We start from the raw sequence: 19480 nt of genomic DNA on the forward strand, positions 1-19480 counted from the left end.
CATGAGGAACTGTGTTTGGTACCATTGTCCCATTAACTGCGTGCTAGGAGCCTGGAAACATCTGGAAATCCCTCTGTCCCACTGATACCTCACTTCTATCGTTGCCAAACCCCAGTGACTCTGACTCATCAGTATTTCTTCACTTCTTTCCCTTTCTCCTCTCTCAGTGTCTTAATTCAGGCCCTCATCGTGTTTGGATTATCATTACTAAGGTTACCATAACAGCCACTTACCAGGTTTGCTGACCTCAGCCCCACATCTGCAGCCCGTTCTCAATCTGCTTCCTAACTGGTCTCCCTAAATTGTAAACCTGACACTACACTCGTCATTCTCCCCAGTCTCCCCTCATGATTGAATATCATGTGGTGGTTCCCCTTTGTCTTCTGAAAAAATTCAAACTTTGCCTGACCTATAGGCCCTCAACGTGTGGCCCTTGCCTACCAGTCTAGTTTATCTCTCACCAACCCCACACTTGAACCTTCCATTTCAGATGAATTTGGGATGCTCTGTTTCTCTGAATCGTCATATAATCATCTTATCCATGAAGTTACCTCTGACCCTCCATTGGGTGTATTCTCTCCTTTTGAGCTCCTGTAACCCCCTTATTTCTCTTTCTCATAGCGCCTGTGTGTGTGGTTAGTAATTTGTCTCATTACTCACCCAAGGGCACACACTGAGAAGAATTCCACATACAGGAAACCCCAGGTCCTCTCTCCTGACACGCTGCTTGACACAACATAGTCCGTAAATGTGTGTCGAACGATGGATGGGCTATTGAAAGTGTCTATCGAGGCCATGTTTTTCCACCTTTGATAATACATTGTGAGTAAATTTCTATGTTTTTATTAAGTTGTCAGAAGGAATTAACATCAATGTTTTTGTGCTTTGAACTATTTCTTTTTCAGGGAGTGGTAGCTCCAGGAGAAGGAATTTGACTATGGCCAGGTTCCTGGATTAAAACAAACTAGAAAATGTGGGGTCAAGGAAACTAAGGTATTATTTAAATCTATAAATTTCGGGGGGGGGTTGGAAATATATTTTCTTCAATTAGTCATTAAAGACCATTAGTTCATGTTCTGTGCTCCATATCATAACTATTTCTTGCTTGACTTCTATGACATTGCTTGCGATCAGTTAAACCTCTGCTGTTATGTTTTCTTTACCAAATTAATCCTCTTTTGTTTCTACGTAGGCTTTGTATCATCTTCCTATACAGTCTTATATGTTATTAAAATATATGATAAATATATGATATTAAAAATAATATTCTGGAATCTTCTGTGCTTTTGCACATTATTTGTCTTTTCAGAGAAGAAAGACATTTTAGAGGTAAACATTTTTTTTAAACAATAGAACATACTACTTTATTTTTTTTTTAAGATTTTATTTATTTATTTGACAGAGACAGCCAGCGAAGAGAGGGAACGCAAGCAGGGGGAGTGGGAGAGGAAGAAGCAGGCTTCCCAATGGAGCAGGGAGCTCGACGTAGGGCTCGATCCCAGGACTCTGGGATCACGCCCTGAGCCGAAGGCAGATGCTTAATGACTGAGCCACCCAGGCGCCTCTCAGAGGTAAACATTTGACTCACTGTATCACCTCTGCCTGAGTGCCCTATGCTTGAATGATTTGTTCATTCACCCACATCTATTTTATCCACCTTTATGTGTGTGTGTGTTGCACAAACATTAAACCGGTTGTGCTGGAGGATTACCTTTCAGCCCCTTTTCTCATGCAAAGAAATCTCCCTCAGGTATTCTGCTCTGAGAATGATTGGAACCAATAGATATTACCATGTGGGAAATGGCTGTTGTTTCCAGAGTAATTCCCAGTTTTTCTTGTTCACACCAAAGTTTAACTGATAGCCTATCCAAATGCATAGAAAAGAACAAGAACGATGGCTATAATAAAAAATGAGCCAAGGGGAGTCACAAAAAGAATCATCAGCGATGCATTCAGCACGACGTTAAATAATTTACTCCGATTCCAGGGCTCAGAAAGAGGTCAGAGGGGGCGCCTGGATGGCGTAGTTGTTAAGCGTCTGCCTTCGGCTCAGGGCGTGATCCCGGCGTTCTGGGATCGAGCCCCACATCAGGCTCCTCTGCTGGGAGCCTGCTTCTTGCTCTCCCACTCCCCCTGCTTGTGTTCCCTCTCTCGCTGGCTGTCTCTGTCAAATAAATTAATAAAAATTAAAAAAAAAAGAAAAAGAAAAAAGAAAGAGGTCAGAGAATGGCATCCCTGGTTGGGGAACCAGATGACATCCTTGTAGACTGGCAAAGGTTGATCTGGCCTCTCCTTTCTGTATAAGGAAGAATTAAATTAAAAGTTCTATCCATAAACCACCCAACTGGTGGTGACTTTAAGAAGACACAATCCTCATTATTCTCACACTTTGTACTTGAGAATTCACTTACTTACTAAAATTTACTTGTAACCTCAAAATCAATACTCCTGGGTCTTTCACAGTTATTCACAGATATGTGCAGAACATCAGAACATTGGCGTTTCCCTACATGCGTGTTCCCAGCTAGGGTGAGCCAGGTGATGTTCTCTCCGCCTTCTTGTTCCAGCTCTCATACTGTAAACGAATGTCCTTTTCATGGTCTATTTAGTATCTTGTTTTCCACATTTGTGTGTGTGTGCGCGTGTGTCCGTGTATTGTCGGTGGTGGTGTTGATCTGCTGTTTAAAATGGCCTCTGAGTGTAGTGCTGAAGTGCTGTCTAGCATATCTAACTGCGAGAAGGCTGTGATGTGTCTTACGGGGAAAATACGTGTGCCTGATAAGCTTCATTTAGACACGAGTACTAGTGCTGTTGGCATGAGTTCCATCTTACAGAAAGTTTCAGTGCATACTAAATAAGTTGTCTTTAAACAGAAACATGCATATAACAAGGTTATGTACTGATTAGTTGATGAAAATGTCGTAACCAGAGGCTCACAGGCACCTAACTGTATTTTCCCTTGGAGCAATGTGGTTCAGTATTTGCTAATTCAGTGTTTGCTGTGACTTTAGAAAATCTCACGTCCACAAATAATGAAACTTGACTGTATATGCAGCTGTGTTAGCTTGGGCTTCCAGAAGCAGACCTCCAGAAAGGAGTTTATTTGGAAGTGATCCCAGGAAACATTGGTGTGGGATTAGGGAAGTGAGACAGAAAAGCAAAAGCAGCCAATAAAGGGTGACTTAATCAAGCAAATGAGTTCTGTGGGCAACTGAAACTCAACCCGGGCACTCTGGGAGCCGATGAAGAACACATGCCATGGAGTTTAATTCCATTATGGTCCAAGAGCAAACTTTGTATGAATTCAATTCTTTTAAATTCATTTTAAATAAGTTTGTCTTAAAGCCCAGCGTATGCTCTATTTTGGTGAATGTTCCATGTGTCTTAGAAAAGAGTGTGTATTCTGTTGTTGTCTGGTAGATATTCTTTAAATGACACTGATTTTCTGTCTACTTGTTCTATAGATGACTAAGGGAGGTATGTTGATGTAACAAAATATATTTGTGAGCTTGTCTGTTTCTCTACTTAGTCCTATCAGTTTTTGCTTCATGCTTTGTTGTTAGTTGCATACAAATTGATGATGGTATGTTGATGTAACAAAGTATATTTGTGAGCTTGTCTGTTTCTCTACTTAGTCCTATCAGTTTTTGCTTCATGCTTTGTTGTTAGTTGCATACAAATTGATGATGGTATGTCTCCTTGATGAATTGCCCATCATTATGTATTGTCCCTTTTTATCCCTGATAACTCGGTAATTTTCCTTGATCTGAAATCTAATTTATTTGGTATTAGTATAAACAATACAGCTTTCTTTTGATCGGGGTTTGTGTGGTTTATTTTCATCCTTTTAACATATGTATATCATCATAGTTTAAGTAGGTTTCTTATAGGTAGAATATAGTTGGGTTGTGGTTTTTTTTAGAATACAGTTGTTTTTTATTTAAATCCAATCTGATGATCTTTTTTTTAACGGTGTTTTTAAATATTTACAATTAATGTGATAACTGATATGGTTGAATTAGGCCTACCACTTTGATATTTTTCTATTTGTCTCCTGTGTTTTTTGTTCTTCTGTTACCTCTTCCTGTCTTCCTCTGAGTATTCCATTTTAATTTATCTATTAGTTTTTTTGACTGTATCTGTTTGTGTTTTTTTCCAGTGGTTGCTGTAGGGATTATAATATACATGACTAAGTTTTCCATCTCCTTAGAGATCATATTTCATAGCTTCAGGTAAAATGTAGGACTTGTAACCATATAGGTCACTTTTATCTTCCCCCCTTTATCTCATGGTCGTCATATGTATCGCATTTACACCTCCCAGACAATGCTGAATTTTTGCTTTCAACCTTTATACGTATTTCAGAGAACTTAAAAAAGAAAAATATCATTTAACCAGACATTTATCACTGCCATTGTTTTTCTTTTATTCCTAAAGTTCCAAGTTTCCCTCTGGGAACATTTTCCTTCAGCCTTAATTCCTTCAGCAATTTCTATTACAGCAGATATATTGGCAATGAATTCTCTATTTTTCTTCATCAAGAATAACCTTATGTTACTTTTATTTCTGGAGGGTATTTTCACTGATTATAGAATTTTGAGTTGACATTTCTTTCGGCACTTTCAAGATGTTACTCCACTGCCTTTATCATTTCTGATGAGGCATCCTTAGTAATTACAGTGACTGTGTTTGAATTGTTGTTCATCTTTATGTAATGCATCATTTTGTTATGACTGCTTTCAAGACTTTTCTTTATCTTTGTTTTCAGCAGTTTGGTTTTGATGTGTGTAAGTATGGTGTTCTTTGAGTTTATTTAGTTTGTGGCTAACTGAACTTTTTGAATTTATAAATTTATATCTTTACCAAAGTTGAGGAGTTTTTAGTAATTATTTCTTCAAATATTTTGTCTGTCACAATATCTCTCTCCTCTTCTTTAGGGACTCCGGTGATATTGATATTATCCCATAGGTCCCTGTGACTGTTTATTTTTTAATCCTTTTTCTGTCTCTTCTTCAGATTGGATCATCTCTATTTTCTTTAAAGATTTGTTTATTTATTTTAGAGAGAGATGGCACACAGGAGTGGAGGGAGGGGCTGAGACAGAGAGTCTTCAAGCAGATTCACCACTGAGCATGGAGCCCTACTTGGGGCTTGATCCCATGACCCATGAGATCATGACCTTAGCCAAAACCAAGAGTCAGATGCTTAACCAACTAAGTCACCCAGGCACCCCTGGATCATTTCTATTGATCTGTTTTCAACTTTACTGATTCTTCTCTCTGTCATCTCTGTTGTTATTGAGACTACCTAGTAAATGTTTTTCTTTCGGACATTCTATTTTTTCTGTTTTTTTCAAGATTTATTTATTTATTCATGAGAGAGTGTGCGAGTGGGGGGAGGGGCGAGGGAGAGGGAAGGCAGACTCCCCGCTGAGTGCAGAGCTCCATGCAGGGCTCTATCCCAGGACTCTGAGATCATGAACTGAGCCAAAACCAGGAGTTGGACTCTCATCCTGACTGAGCCACCCAGGTGCCCCAGACATTCTATTTTTTTCATTCTCAATTTCTATTTGGCTCATTTGACTAGTTTCTCTTTTTCTGCTGACAACACCTATCTTTATTTTCATTTCAGACGTATTCACTTTTACCTCATGGAGGAAGGTAATAGTGAGTGCTTTAAATTATTGATCCTATTGGTTTTATTATGCACTGCCTATGGGTTTGGTCTCTTGCATTTGACCTCTTGGATTTTCTCTGTCTCTGACGCCTTGGCACTCCTGCTTGTCTGATGGGCAACTCTACCCTCATGGCTCAGTCCTGCCTTGGGCAGTCCTGCATTTGAAAGTGCCATGTCAAAGGTATGTCTTGGGCCCTCAGCTAGGCTACTAATAGTGATGATTAGATTAGGACCATTAATTCTTCCCTCAGCAATGTCTTCAGTCATGCTGGACAATTTGAATTAAATTGAAGCGAGTGGATTCATTGATAGAAAATTCACAGTTCCAGGCCAGCCAGTGTAATACTTCATTACAATGTGATTATTATCTTGAAGAACGCTCTTCATTCCAAGTATCTGTGGAATTTCATGGACCAGAAATGTAGTGCACATTCCACACTTCCCAACATTTTCAGCCCAATTATAATTGCAGGCAACCCTCATAAATCTAATTCTGTATTTTACAGACACTTCACAGGTACCCAGGTCAGATGAAATTCATGTCTTAGAGTATTGCTGTCAATCACAGGAAGTTCAGACAAAGCATTCATTAACATAAACTGCCATTCATCTGTCATGCTCACCTGCTTCATTAAGATATTGGCAACATTTAGCAAGGCTGGAAAGTTGATTGATTGATTGGTTCATTCATTCACTCATTCTTCAGTCCTTCCTTTAGCAGACATTTTTTTTGTGTCAGGCAGTAGCAGAGAACTCTGTTGCAGTGGGGCTGAGGCTTTCATGTCGAGCCCTGGGTACCTGTGGAGTGACAGGTTTGTGGAGGAGAAGCTAGGCAATGGCGATCTCCACTCTTTCTGTTGATACAGAGAAGGGAGAGTGAGGCTGCAGCAGAACAAATCCAGGAAGTCACACACCAGGGAGGAAGGATCTCAGGGCCCTCTCTGCCATAACAACAACAGCATCGATAAGAGTTCAGTAACTCTTAAGTTCAACAATATTAATAAGACACAATGTACCACATGTATTATCTGAAATTACCTTAGGGATAGGTACAATTATTTTTGTTATTTTACAGATAAAGAATTAGAAGCAAAGAGAGTCTAAATAGCTTGCCCCAAATCTGAGAGTCAGTAAGTGACTTTCTGATCCGGAAGCTCAAATTCTGAACCATGGTGATCTCTCTGCTGATCACTCCCACAGCGATCAGAGAACCAAGGAAATGATTATTGTGAAAGCACACAGAGTTTCTGCTGAGCAATACATTTTTTTAAAAAGCCAGAAAATACAAATATTGTGTTAAAAGATCAAATACCTGGGGCGCCTGGGTGGCACAGCGGTTAAGCGCCTGCCTTCGGCTCAGGGCGTCATCCCGGCGTTATGGGATTGAGCCCCACATCAGGCTCCTCCGCTATGAGCCTGCTTCTTCCTCTCCCACTCCCCTGCTCTGTTCCCTCTCTCGCTGGCTGTCTCTCTCTCTGTCAAATAAATAAATAAAATCTTAAAAAAAAAAAAGATCAAATACCTTACTGTTTAATCCAATGAATTTAATCGATGCTAAATTGAATTTAGATAAATGAATTGATATGAATGGAAAGGGATTACAGATTAGAGGGGTGTGAGGAAAACTCTGAGGAAAATATATCTAAGGGTCTAAGACCATCCAACACTAATATTTTCAGATTTTTATTTTCTTAAAGGAAACATGAAATTCATGGATTGCAATTATTATTGTTTTTAAAAATTGTGATAAAATACACATAACATAAAATTTATCTTCTTAACCATTTTAGGTGAGCAGTTCAATGCTGTTAAGTACATTTACGTTATTGTGCATCCAATCTCCAAAACCCTTTTCATCTGGCAAAACTCAAACTCTGTACCCATTAAATAATAACTTCTCATTCCTTCCTCCCCGCAGCCCCTGGCAACCACTCTTCTACTTTCTGTCTCTAAATTTGACTACTCTAGGGACCTCATATGAGTGGAATCATACAGTGCTTGTCTTTTTGCAAAAGGGTTAGTTCACTCAGCATAATGTCTTTGAGGTTTATCCATGTTGTTGCCTGTGTCAGAGTTTTCTTCCTTTTTAAGGCTGAGCAATATTCCATTGAATGTGTATACCACACTTTGATTATCCATTCCTCTATCGATGAACACTTGGGTTGCTTCCACCTGTTGGCTATTGTGAATAATGTTGTTAGGAACACAGGTGTACTCTGTGTTCAATTCTTTTAAGTATATACCCAGTTGTTGATTATTTTTAACCAAGGATCTCCAAATATTTTGTGACTGTCTTTCCTAAACGATAAGTTCTATGTTGTAGTAAGTGGGGAGAATAGGTAATTTCTGCAAATTTTCTGGGAAAAGAATACTCTTGGTTTATAAATTGTATGAGTTAGCTTTCCATTTTCTACAGAAAAATAAGACTAGAAAGCAATTATACTAGAAAACAGCTCAATTGTTGAACCAATTGAGTTAAGAGAGGTTTGGTTGAATCACCTGAGTTATGATAATGATCACCACTGGTCCATAACTTATGTCCCAGAGCAAGTCAAAAGACTATGAGTAACTCCCTGCTTTGGAGGATGTCCCAACAGGATAAAGACATTCAGCTGGAAAACATGGTGCTCCCTTGGTCATCAATCTTCAGTTAAATGAGGAGTGAGGACCATCCAGACGACCGAAGGAGCAAGATAGGCAATATCTGAATTTTTCCCAGCACTGCATCTGTTTGGGAATGAAGGGACCATAAAAACCCTTTGGGCCAGTCTCTGACCACGCATATCCTGCAATTTCCATCTCTTTTCAATGAAAAAAATAAAAGTTTTGTCTAAGAGGAGAGACCACCTCCTTGTTTTACAGGTCTTAGGAGAGTTGAAGAATCTTGTTTTTCTTCTCTTAAGAAGAAGAACAAGGTCAATATTAATCCACATAGCACATTTTTATTTGAAATAGAAGGGATAAGTCAGTTGGGCATATGCAGCCCCATGAACACATAGTTTAGGCAGCACCTGGCTTGGGAAATTGGGCTGGCTGGGTTTCAGCCCCTATTTGTCTCTTTGCCCTGACACTACAGATAATGAACATTCTTGTACAACTGTGCTTCTTTAAATCTTGTTCTGGTGGCCTCACTTTCCAGTTACACCATGAGGCTGAGTAAATATTTGTTTACACAACGTGCTTGTTATGTGTTTCAGCAAGCAGTAAGGAACAATTTGAACAGACAGACTGAAGAGTTGGAGGTGGGAGCAGCCACTGTGGGTGGGGGTGGTCAGGGAAGGCCTTCGGAATGTGGCAAGAATGTGGATACATGACAACTGGGGAAAGATACTCGATCTTCAGAAGATTTTTATCTACTTTCATTTAGGAGTCAAAGCCCACCCTGCATGGCAAATAGCAGGCTTTTAGATCAGTAGTAGGCACTGTTGTAGCATATACACTACGCTATGCACTCTGGATCTTTAAGAACTCCGTAGAAGGTAGAGAGTGCGAAAGTTAAGCATCTTTCAGGGAATTCTACTATGTAATATATTCAAGGGAATAAGCACTCCGTAAAAGCGTGTATTTTTAAAGAGAAATAGTAGCTAAGATATGAGATGATCCATGGGCTGTTTTCTGTTGCTGATGCTGGGTATTTAACGACAATAAATTCCTTCTTAACTCAAATAAAGTAGTGACAGATAAACCAAAGTTCACAAATCTTAATTGTAGCTTTTTAAATCCTTAATTGTGGATTTCAAGGCAATGATTTCTTAAAGTTTGTACTCACTTTTATTAATTTTCAGGAGTGAGGATCAACTTGTCTCTTGCTACTATATTTTTTGAATTCTATTAAATTATTTTTTTTAAAGATTTTATTTATTCATTTGACAGAGAGAGAGAGCATGAGCAGGGAGAGTGGCAGCAGAGGGAGAGGGAGAAGCAGGCTCCCCACCGAACAGGGAGCCCAATGCGGGGCTTGATCCCAGAACCCTGGGATCATGACCTGAGCCGACGGCAGATTCTTAACTGACTGAGCCACCCAGGTACCCTGAGTTCATATTAATTTCTAATTGTTGATTTTAAGACCGTTTAAAAACATATATTCTGGATATATTCCAGATATTCTGGATAACTTTGTTCCTTTTTATTGAAAATTTCCACAGAAATATGTTAAGTTTTTTTGATGAATCACAGATATTGAAAATTGGAATTTATTCCATTATATCTTCAAGAGATGCTTATTGAAGAATTATCGTATACCAGGCCTGTCCTAGGCACCAGGGAGATGGTGGTAAACCAGACAGATAGGGTCTTGCTTTCATAGAGTTCATATTCTAGTGGAGGGAAGCAAAAGACAACAGGCAGAAAAATAAAAAAAATTTTCAGGTATTGTGTAGGAAATAAAACAGGGTACTGATTTTATTTTTTTTAAAATAATCTCTACACCTAACATGGAGGTCAAACTCACAACCCTGGGATTAGGAGTCACATGTTCTATTGACTGAGCTAACAAGGCACCCCAAACAGGATACTGATTTTAAAAGGTGCTAGAAAGGAGTTTGACAAAAAGACTTCTCGGAGGAGGTCAGGTTTGAGTTGAAACCCTGGCAAGAAGCTACACGTGTGAATATCTGAGGGAAGAATGTTCTGAGCAGAGGAAACAAGTTTCAAGGCCCTGAGGCAGGAAGAAACTTGGGAAATTCAAGGAACAGAGGAAAGACTCATGTGGTGTGAATCTGGCAAGGGACTGGAGAACAGACAAAGTCAAAGAGGAAAGTAGGAGATGACAAAGCATTTAGGACCTTGTAGGTTATGTTCAGATTTCAGATTTTATCCTAAAATTCAAGAGAAGTCATTGGAAATTTTAAGTAGGAGGATGTTTTATAAAGACCAGTCCAGCTGTAGTGTTGGAAAATGGATCAAGGAGGGAAAGAGTAGTTAGGGGGTCAATGTGGTAGTTCAGATAAGAAATAAACCTGAACCAAATGGAGCAGAAAAGATGAAGAGAAGTAGTTCGATTTGATATGTATTTTGGAGGGAGAACATAAAGGGCCTTAGGATGAATGGATGGATATGGGAGATGAAGGAAAGATAAGAATTATGGATAAATTCTAGGCATTTGGCTTGATTTGGTGGTACAATTCAGATAACAGTTAAAGCCTAGGACAGGAACAGTTGAGTGTGGTGGGAATGAAGAGTGTTTCGTCTTGGGTAATATGCCTCTTAAGATAATGTAATAATTATATAAAAATATAATGTGATACAACTGCTATAAAAGTGAGTATTAGACTTCTGAATGGAGGTGTTAAGTCGCAGTTAAGACAATTAGATTCAACCACAGTTCTTGAGCACCCAATTGTGGTTGGGACTCAGAGAGACCAAAGAGAACAACACAGTGCCTCCAGCCTCAAGCTTCCCGCCTGCTGTGAGATTCAGATAACTAGGTAAGTCCACTTGGAAAGTTAATTTGGTAGTCACAGATTTAACTACTAGCAAGCAGCCCTGAAAGCCCTGTGTCTTGTAGGAATGGGCCAGAGAGGTAACGTCTCCTTTCCAGGGCTGCCGTGAAGACATAGAGCCATGGCTGACTTTGGTCGCAGGGGCTGCAGGACTGGGCTGTGGCAGGGAGTCCCCCACATGGGCTTTGCCAGGGAACCAGCTGCTTCACACCTTATCTGCATCTTGGCAGCGTTTCTGGTTTTAAGGTTTTCACTAAGCTCAGGTGGATTTCTGTCGAAGGTCCAGGCAGTTATTTGTGCTATCATCGTGGTGCAATCAAGGAGAAGTGGGAAAGAGAATCCCTCAAAACTGAGGAGGGGTTCTGAGAAGCTGAGAGCAGATCAGAGTTGAGCAGACTTTCAGAGGTGGAGATGGGTAATGTGCGGGCGTGGTGGAGGTCAATGCGTAACCAGACTTCCAGCTGAAGGAGAGTAGGGTGTATTCCAGGATGGTATGATCTTTGTCTAATTAGAAGAAAGCATTCTTACTGCAAATATAATCAGAGGGCAAAACTCTTAGCCTTAAAAGACCCATCTTTGAATCAACTCTTTGCAAAATATTAAAGTGACGTTTAAAATTATCGTCATATCAGGGAAGTTGTATGGAGAGAATGGGTGAGATCCGACCTAATCGAATGGAGGTCTTCAGGAAGGACGTGGGCAGCCGTCACTTACATTGCAGAGTTCAATGCCTTCAGTTTTTGGAAAACCCAGAACAAACCAACATTTGTTTTCAAATCCCCTGGTCAACTTGCTCAAGGACAGATTACTTAAACTGACTACTATTTTCTAACTAATTATTTTCATTGGAAAGTGTAAAGTATGATTCACCTTGTCCACTGCAGTTATCTTTGGTCCTGTTCTCCCCCCCTTTCCTGTAAATCTTGTTTTTACCTTTGTTGACCAGACTACGGACTGTGTTTCCCTCATATCAATAAATTGCATGCAGATAACTATGTCTCTCAGTTTTCCCTTTGGCACCTGTCAGGCCCCTCTGGCTGCAGTAGACTGGAATCCAATGCATGTTGGTGTCAACATGCAAACATTCTGGTCTGGCGAGGGGGTAGTGTGGTGGCAAGAATAGCCTGAATCCTTCCTTCAGATATTCTAGAAAGCACCCCAAGCAAGATTTTTAGGTATTTTCTCTCTCTCTAAAAAAAAAGGTAGCTTTTGATCTATTTTTTTAAATTATAAAACTTCCTGTTTCTTCATTTATTTAATGAATGAGAAAAACCTGATTTACGTGTTACAAAAATCACTCTGGTGTAGAGGATTGGTTGGAGAGAGAGAAAGTATAGAGGTGGAGAGCCAGTGGGGCCACCCTTTTGGTGTTCGTGGAGATGGTTGCACCTGGCTGGTAGAATAGCGGAGGGGAGCGAAGTGGGCAGATTTGGGGTGTATTTTGGGAGTGAAATGTTGTTGATGGGCTATTGGGGGAAGTCAAGAAAGGGGAAGAGTTAGGGTTGGCTTTACGTTTTTCTGGGCTGAGGAAGACTGAGGGCTGGGTTGGGAGCATTCTGAGAGAATGGAAAACATGTTTGGTAGATTTTAAATCAAAGGTTTAATTTTGAATGTAGTAAGTGTAAAATGATTGTAAGAAATACAAATTACTATATTAAATAGGGAGTTGGAAAAATAGGTTTGGAGTTCAAAAGTCAGATCTGAGTTAGAGTTGTTTTCTGATCGTTGCTGGTATTTAGGAAAGGCATCAATATTTATGCATAATGACTCCTGCTTATATATACACACATACATATATATGCATATATATATTTACGATTTTATTTAGAGAGAACACACGAGTGGGGGGAGGGGCAAAGGGAGAGGGAGAGAGAGGATCTCAAGCATCCTCCACACTGAGTATGAAGCCAGATTTGGGGCTTATTTTAAGACCCGGAAATCATGACCTGAGCTGAAATCCAGAGTCAGACACTTAACCAGTTGAGCCACCCAGGTGCCCCCTGTTTTAATATTTTTTATGAATTTCCAAGAAAATTTGAAATATCAAAAATTATGTTATAAAACTATTTCGGTGAGAAAAACACCAGAGCAGAAAGTTTCCGACATGCAATAGCATTTTTTTTTTTTCTGGCAGCCATCTCTATGAAATTTATACTTGCAAATTGTATTCCCTAATGATAAATCACATGCCATTAACAACTCATATAGAAAAGTCTAATTCATCTTGTATCCAGATATCTTTCTAATATTTAAAAAATATTTAATAGGTCTGACTCTTCTGTTGCTGGAAATTCTATCCTAAAGCCACTACTAGGCTGGTAGAGCAAGGTCAATATCTGCGTCGTGGGGAGGTGGAGGTTTTTACAGTTATATTGTTTTTATGTTGGGAAATGTCCTTGTTTATAAGAAATATTTGCCACTGTATTCAGAGGTGAGGATTATCGTAACTACAAATATTCTCAAATGGCTTAGGAAAAAAGTTTTTTGTACTGTGCTTGCAGCCTTTTTGTAAGTTTGATATTATTTCAAAATTTAAAAAAGAAATGAATATTTTTCAGCTGATTCACGGAAACTTTCTAGGTGCACGAATTAAAACATTTTCTGATGCAAGTGACAGAAATAGCATTTGAATTAGCATAAAAAAAAGGAAAACGTACTGTAAGGATTTAAGAATGCTCCATGGAGTCTAAGAACAAGAGAACATCTCAGGTATGCGCAGGAACCATGGACTGAAGGTGATCAGAATACTCTTTGTCTTCACTTCTCTCTGTCTGTCTTCTTTGTTCTTCTCTCTGCAGACCATTCTTTCCTCAGTCAAGTATGGCTACCGCCGACTTCAGGGTTTCACATACCACAGTTTAGGTATTCGGAGAAAGACTAAGGCAGGGTCAAGTCCAAACATCTGTGGAAGGGGCTTTGCTTAGCCCAGCTCAGGCTAAGGGTTTTCCTACGTCAGTCAGCTGTTGCCAGACGGTGGAGTCCATTGTACTAACCTGGACACTCTTTAAGTGACCACCGGGACATGATGGTAGGGCACGGGGACAGTTTCCAGAAAAGGGGAGAAGTTTCCAAAAATGAAGAGAACTCTACAGACTCTGAAATAAACTTGCAGATGACTAGGAATATAATTATATTGTCCACAGATCATGACATGTGTTCTGTTCCCTCCTATTAATATAATTATTTCTGTTTCATCTTCCTTTTTGTATTTGCTACCCTTTCCAAATATTATAAAATAGTAATGGTTGTAGAGCCATCCTTGAGGGGTTTATGTATGAAATTGGCTTTTGGTTTAGGAGAGGGAATCTTTTTCCACATTAATGAATTATCATTCTGGGTCTAGTTTCTGAAGAGTGTTCAACAGAAATGGCTGATGGATTTTATTGAAGATATTCTTGGTATTAATGAAAGAATTATTTTTTCCCCTGACGCCTTTTGTAAAACTAATATATGTCTTAATATTCAACCATTCTTGAATTCATAGGTCAAACCGGGATTGGCAAACTGCAGCTGCTGGGCCACTCCAGGGGACCTGCATTTGTGCTGTCCTGGAGCTAAGCACGGTTTTTTACATTTGTAAAGGTTTCGAAAGAAGGAAGGAAGGAAGGAAGGAAGGAAGGAAGGAAGGAAGGAAGGAAGGAAGGAAGGAAGGAAGGAAAGGAAGGAAGGAAGGAAGGAAGGAAGGAAGGAAGGAAGGAAGGAAGGAAGGAAGGAAGAAAGAAGAAAAAAGTAAAGAAGGGAAGGAAAGAAGAAAAGTGAAAGAAAAATATGTGACAGAAAACTTCCATTCTTATTCACATTTTTTCCCTCATTTTAGCGTTTTGTTTATTTTCCTCTTACAACACAAATAACTAGGACATATTTGGATTTTTTTTTTTTTTTTTTTTGTCTGTTCTACAAATGTTCTGCTTTCTCATTCATTAACTGCAACTTTGGCCTTTTTTTTTTTTTTTCCTTTTGTTTTTCTCGAGGATCCTCTTGGTGTTGTTTCCTTTTGTTTTTCTTGCCTTTTTGAGTTGTTATTTATTTTCTTCCTTTTAAACTAATGAAAGTAGTTAAATCTAAGACTTCTTCTTTGAGTAGAGTTTTGAACATATTCCATATGTTTTGAATGTAGTTTGTAAATAGTAATTTTAATTTCCCCTTTGTCCCAGGAAGAGAGTTCTTTTAGTCTCTGTGTGTGTGTGTGTGTGTGTGTGTGTGTGTGTGTGTGTGTGTGAGCATGGCCAGTCTCATTTCTTTTGCTCTCTTTTCCCTCGGTCCCTCCCCGCCTTCCTCCTTGTCCTCTTTTGTATGCACACTATATTTTGGGGTTTTTTTTTTTTTCATCTTTTGTGATGATTTCAGTAAATGATGTTTATTTTTGTTTGTTACATATATAATTAAACATGCACTTCTTGATTTATAAAATCAAGAATGAAACCACGCTTTAAACTCATCCCCATGCGTGGAAACACATTTATCGTGCTTTTATTTCTCTAATCCTTTCTTTTTCAATTTCTAGTCTTTTAAAATGTAATCAGGGACTGCAAACACAGGTTTCTCTTTCTGTCTGGATGTATAGTTTTTTAAAAAGAATTTTTTGGGGGTGAAATACACCATAATTATAGAAAAGTATGTAAAATCTATGTTCAACTTATCAAATATTTATTACCAATTTTCATTATTAAAATACTTTTTTAAGAATGGTTTTGTCCTTTGTGGTCAATTTAGTATCATCTCTACGATGACTATTTTAACTTACTGTTACATTTTATTTTTTTTTATTTTTTATTTTTTTTATTTATTTATTTTTTTTAAAGATTTTGTTTATTTATTTGACAGAGATAGAGACAGCCAGCGAGAGAGGGAACACAAGCAGGGGGAGTGGGAGAGGAAGAAACAGGCTCATAGCAGAGGAGCCTGATGTGGGGCTCGATCCCATAACGCCGGGATCACGCCCTGAGCTGAAGGCAGACGCTTAACCGCTGTGCCACCCAGGCGCCCCCCTTACTGTTACATTTTAAATTAGTTTTAATACTCAGTGTAATTATTTTTATATTTTGCCAGTAATTCTCAATCTATGTAGAGTAATGGAATGAGAATCTAATAAAATCGTCAAGGCTATGATACATCTTTGAAAGATAATGCATGATTCACATGTACAGTTTGCCTACCCTTTTCATGGGATTTAAGGGTACCATTCAGCACAGTGAGGAAGTAGGGGCTTTGGTCTCTTATTTAATGAGTTCCTATTTTTCCTTTATCTCATAGTCTGTTGGAGTACAACTGAAGCCATGTAAAGCTACCTTCGTGGTGTCATTCGGGGTCTTGGATCCTCTTTGTGGTCAATTAGCACAGAAAAAAGAAGTTTGATGATTTAGCTGGAACTTTTGTTCACCTTTTTTTTTTTTTTTTTGGATTAGGGAGAAAATTTCGAATGCTTCATTTCTTATTCATCTGTGTGTGTTTAAATAAATATCTATATAACCTCCTTTGTGAAATTGTTCTTATTAGATAAATTCTAGTTAACAGTGGCCTTTCAGTAAATAACTTTGCAGCATAAGCGAGGACAGATCACTGATACTCCTGCTGGTTTTAATTGACAAGAAAGAAGCCTATACATTTAGAGAGAGATGCTCAGTGAGCCCGAAAGGTAGTAAAAAAGAAACGTACACAATGCAGGCGACAGAAAGTGGCAATTATGGCTTTTTCCTCTTAAAAGGGTGTGTGTGCAAACTATAACAAGTAGGGAGGTTAATTTAGGGAGAAAAAAAATTTAGTGTTCTGAAGAATGAGTGAAGCTGAATAAGGTAAATTTTTAACTGAAATATGACTGACTTTTAATGTGATGGTAGAACAGAACATGGGGAAAATGCAAAGGTTGAAAATGGAAAGAGGACTTATAAATGTAGCAGCAAGAATGGGGATAAGTAGATGTAAATTACAAGGAGAACGAAGCCTGGTATTTCGTGTGAAATTGATCATATTCATGCGCCAGTTGTACAGGCTGATGTGTCAAAGTTGTCCAGCCTTTCGCCTTACCTTCACCCTCTCGTTTCCTCTCCCCTCCACCTTCCCTTTCCTGTTAGTGGATCCTTAAATTTGTTTACCAGAGTATTCCCCAACAGGTAGTAATGGCCTATTTTTAATAAGGCTTTTATTTTATTTTATTATTTATTTATTTTTTAAAAAGATTTTATTTATTTGACATGGAAAGAGAGAGAGAGAGAGCGCAAACAGGGGGAGCAGCAGGCAGAGGAAGAGGGGGAAGCCGACTCCCCACTGAGCAGGGAGCCCGATGTGGGACTCCATCCCAGGACCCTGAGATCATGACCTGAGCCAAAGGCAGATGCTTAACCAACTGAGCCACCCAGATGGCCCACTTAACAAGCTTTTTAAATAGAAAACATGTAATAGGATATATCTAATAAATCTAATAAAAGAACCGATAATGTTGTGAGGTTACGATATTTTATATTGCTGTAGTTATGTATGGCTTAATAACATAGGCTATTAGTCAATATATGGCGATTTAAAAAGTTAGCCAATTCGCACAGACCCTCAAAATCATTGACTAGCTAAATTATTGAGGCTTCATGCTGGAATTTTAATTTTAATATATATAAAAACTGTATTCAAGTTGAACCCTCATAAAAGATATAAATGAGAGCCAACCATATGTGATTGGCCTCTCGTTGGAAGTTGCTTGCCAGTGTCAACCTTGTAGCAGGAATTCTACCATCGGAATCGACTCCACAAGATATTTATGAGAAATGTACATCATAGTGATCGTTTTTTAGGAGTGGTAGATGTGGTTCACTTTAACATTATAAAGCAGGCAAATAAATAAAAATCCTCAGAAGTTTTTAAATTTTAAGTTTTTTTTTAAAGATTTTATTTTATTTATTTGACAGAGAGACAGCCAGCGAGAGAGGGAACACAAGCAGGGGGAGTGGGAGAGGAAGAAGCAGGCTCATCGTGGAGGAGCCTGATGTGGGGCTCGATCACATAACGCCGGGATCACACCCTGAGCCGAAGGCAGACGCTTAACGACTGAGCCACCCAGGCGCCCCTAAATTTTAAGTTTTTATTCAAGTTTTACATGCATATGATTTAAAGAGCCCGCTGATATTATAAGATTTGTCAAGGCAAAGAGCAATCTTCAACATATCTCCCCTGCCATGTCAGGTACTTTCAACTCTTTTAGCTGATTTTGGTATATTGCCTTCCATACTTCTAAATAATATACTTATATACTTTTTAATATGAAATTTTTGAATTTTAGATATTTGCCTATTGACTTCCCACTCTTGAAGATGAGGATTTATCTTACTTCCTTCCCCCTGCCTTCCCTTCCATCCAATTTACCCGATCCCTTCATCCTAATATAGTCATGTTGTAATTCTAAGTGGATTAATATTCAGAGCTTAATTATTCTGATTCTTTTTGCTATTAAGATCCAAACTATGTAGTAGTTGTGATTATTTTTCTCTCCTGTACAGCTTTTTGTTTTTCCTAGAGATTATGAGGTTCTTGTTGTTTGCTTGGTGAGTTTTCCATGTACTTATTACTAACTCAACCCTAAATTCTTCACCATTTGTCTAAATCTCTCAACACATTCATCTGCATGAAGTAGTTTATCATCTTATCTTCCAAAAGAAGTCTCTCCTGAAACCTTTTATCTGTTTTAGTCTTGACCTGTTGCTTTCTGTTGGTGCCAGATGTCATCCAAATTCTCCCTTCACCATTGTGGCAGATATTCCCTTTGCCTCTCTCTAGTGTTGGAAATCTTGTTTCCTATGTTATGTGTCATTCTCTTTCTTGGTTTACTTACTTGTTTTTGTAAAGCATCTCTTCCAGTGGCTTTCTGAACATTGCGTGTAGAAAGTAAATTTTTGAGATGGTGCGCATCTCGGTTATCTTCTGGCTACCGGTGTTACTATTAAGAAAGCAGGGATATTCTGATATCTGACCTTTTCATATGGGGCCTGTTTATTTTGTCTTGCTTTCTTCTCTGAAAGCCTGTAAGATCTCCTCTCTGTGTCCAGTGTTCTGAAACTTCACAATGAATCATCACCCTTATGCTGGGTAAATCTTCACCATTACATTGGGCCTCAATAAAGAGTTATCGTGATGGACCAACTGAACATTCTCCCCAGCTCAGATCTTCTTTAGAAAACAGAGGGGAGGGGGATGGGGGAATGGGATAAGCTGGTGATGGGTAGTAAGGAGGACACATATTGCATGGTGCACTGGGTATTATACGCAAGTAATGAATCATGGAACTTTACATAAAAAGCCAGGGATGTACTGTATGGTGACAAACATAATATCATAAAAAATATTATTATAAAAAAAAGAAAATGGTTCTGGGCCCATCC

At 38.8% G+C, this 19480-nt stretch overlaps 1 long non-coding RNA gene across 5 annotated transcripts in view; it reads left to right on the forward strand.

The window, feature by feature from the left end:
• The window catches only part of LOC123801481 (uncharacterized), a 124528-nt gene that overhangs the window by 2907 nt on the left and 102141 nt on the right, over positions 1–19480 (forward strand). For 3 of the 5 annotated variants that reach the window (XR_015722522.1, XR_015722520.1, XR_015722521.1), the window contains exons 2-3: positions 906–993; positions 1403–1571. This is a non-coding gene — a long non-coding RNA (uncharacterized LOC123801481). The remainder of the gene's footprint in view (positions 1–905; positions 994–1402; positions 1572–19480) is intronic. The other 2 variants (XR_015722523.1, XR_006782246.2) reach the window with 1 other exon arrangement.

This window comes from Ursus americanus, chromosome 32 (genome assembly GCF_024610735.1).
Source record: "Ursus americanus isolate L20-20 chromosome 32, mUrsAme1.1.p, whole genome shotgun sequence".
NCBI lineage: Eukaryota > Metazoa > Chordata > Mammalia > Carnivora > Ursidae > Ursus > Ursus americanus.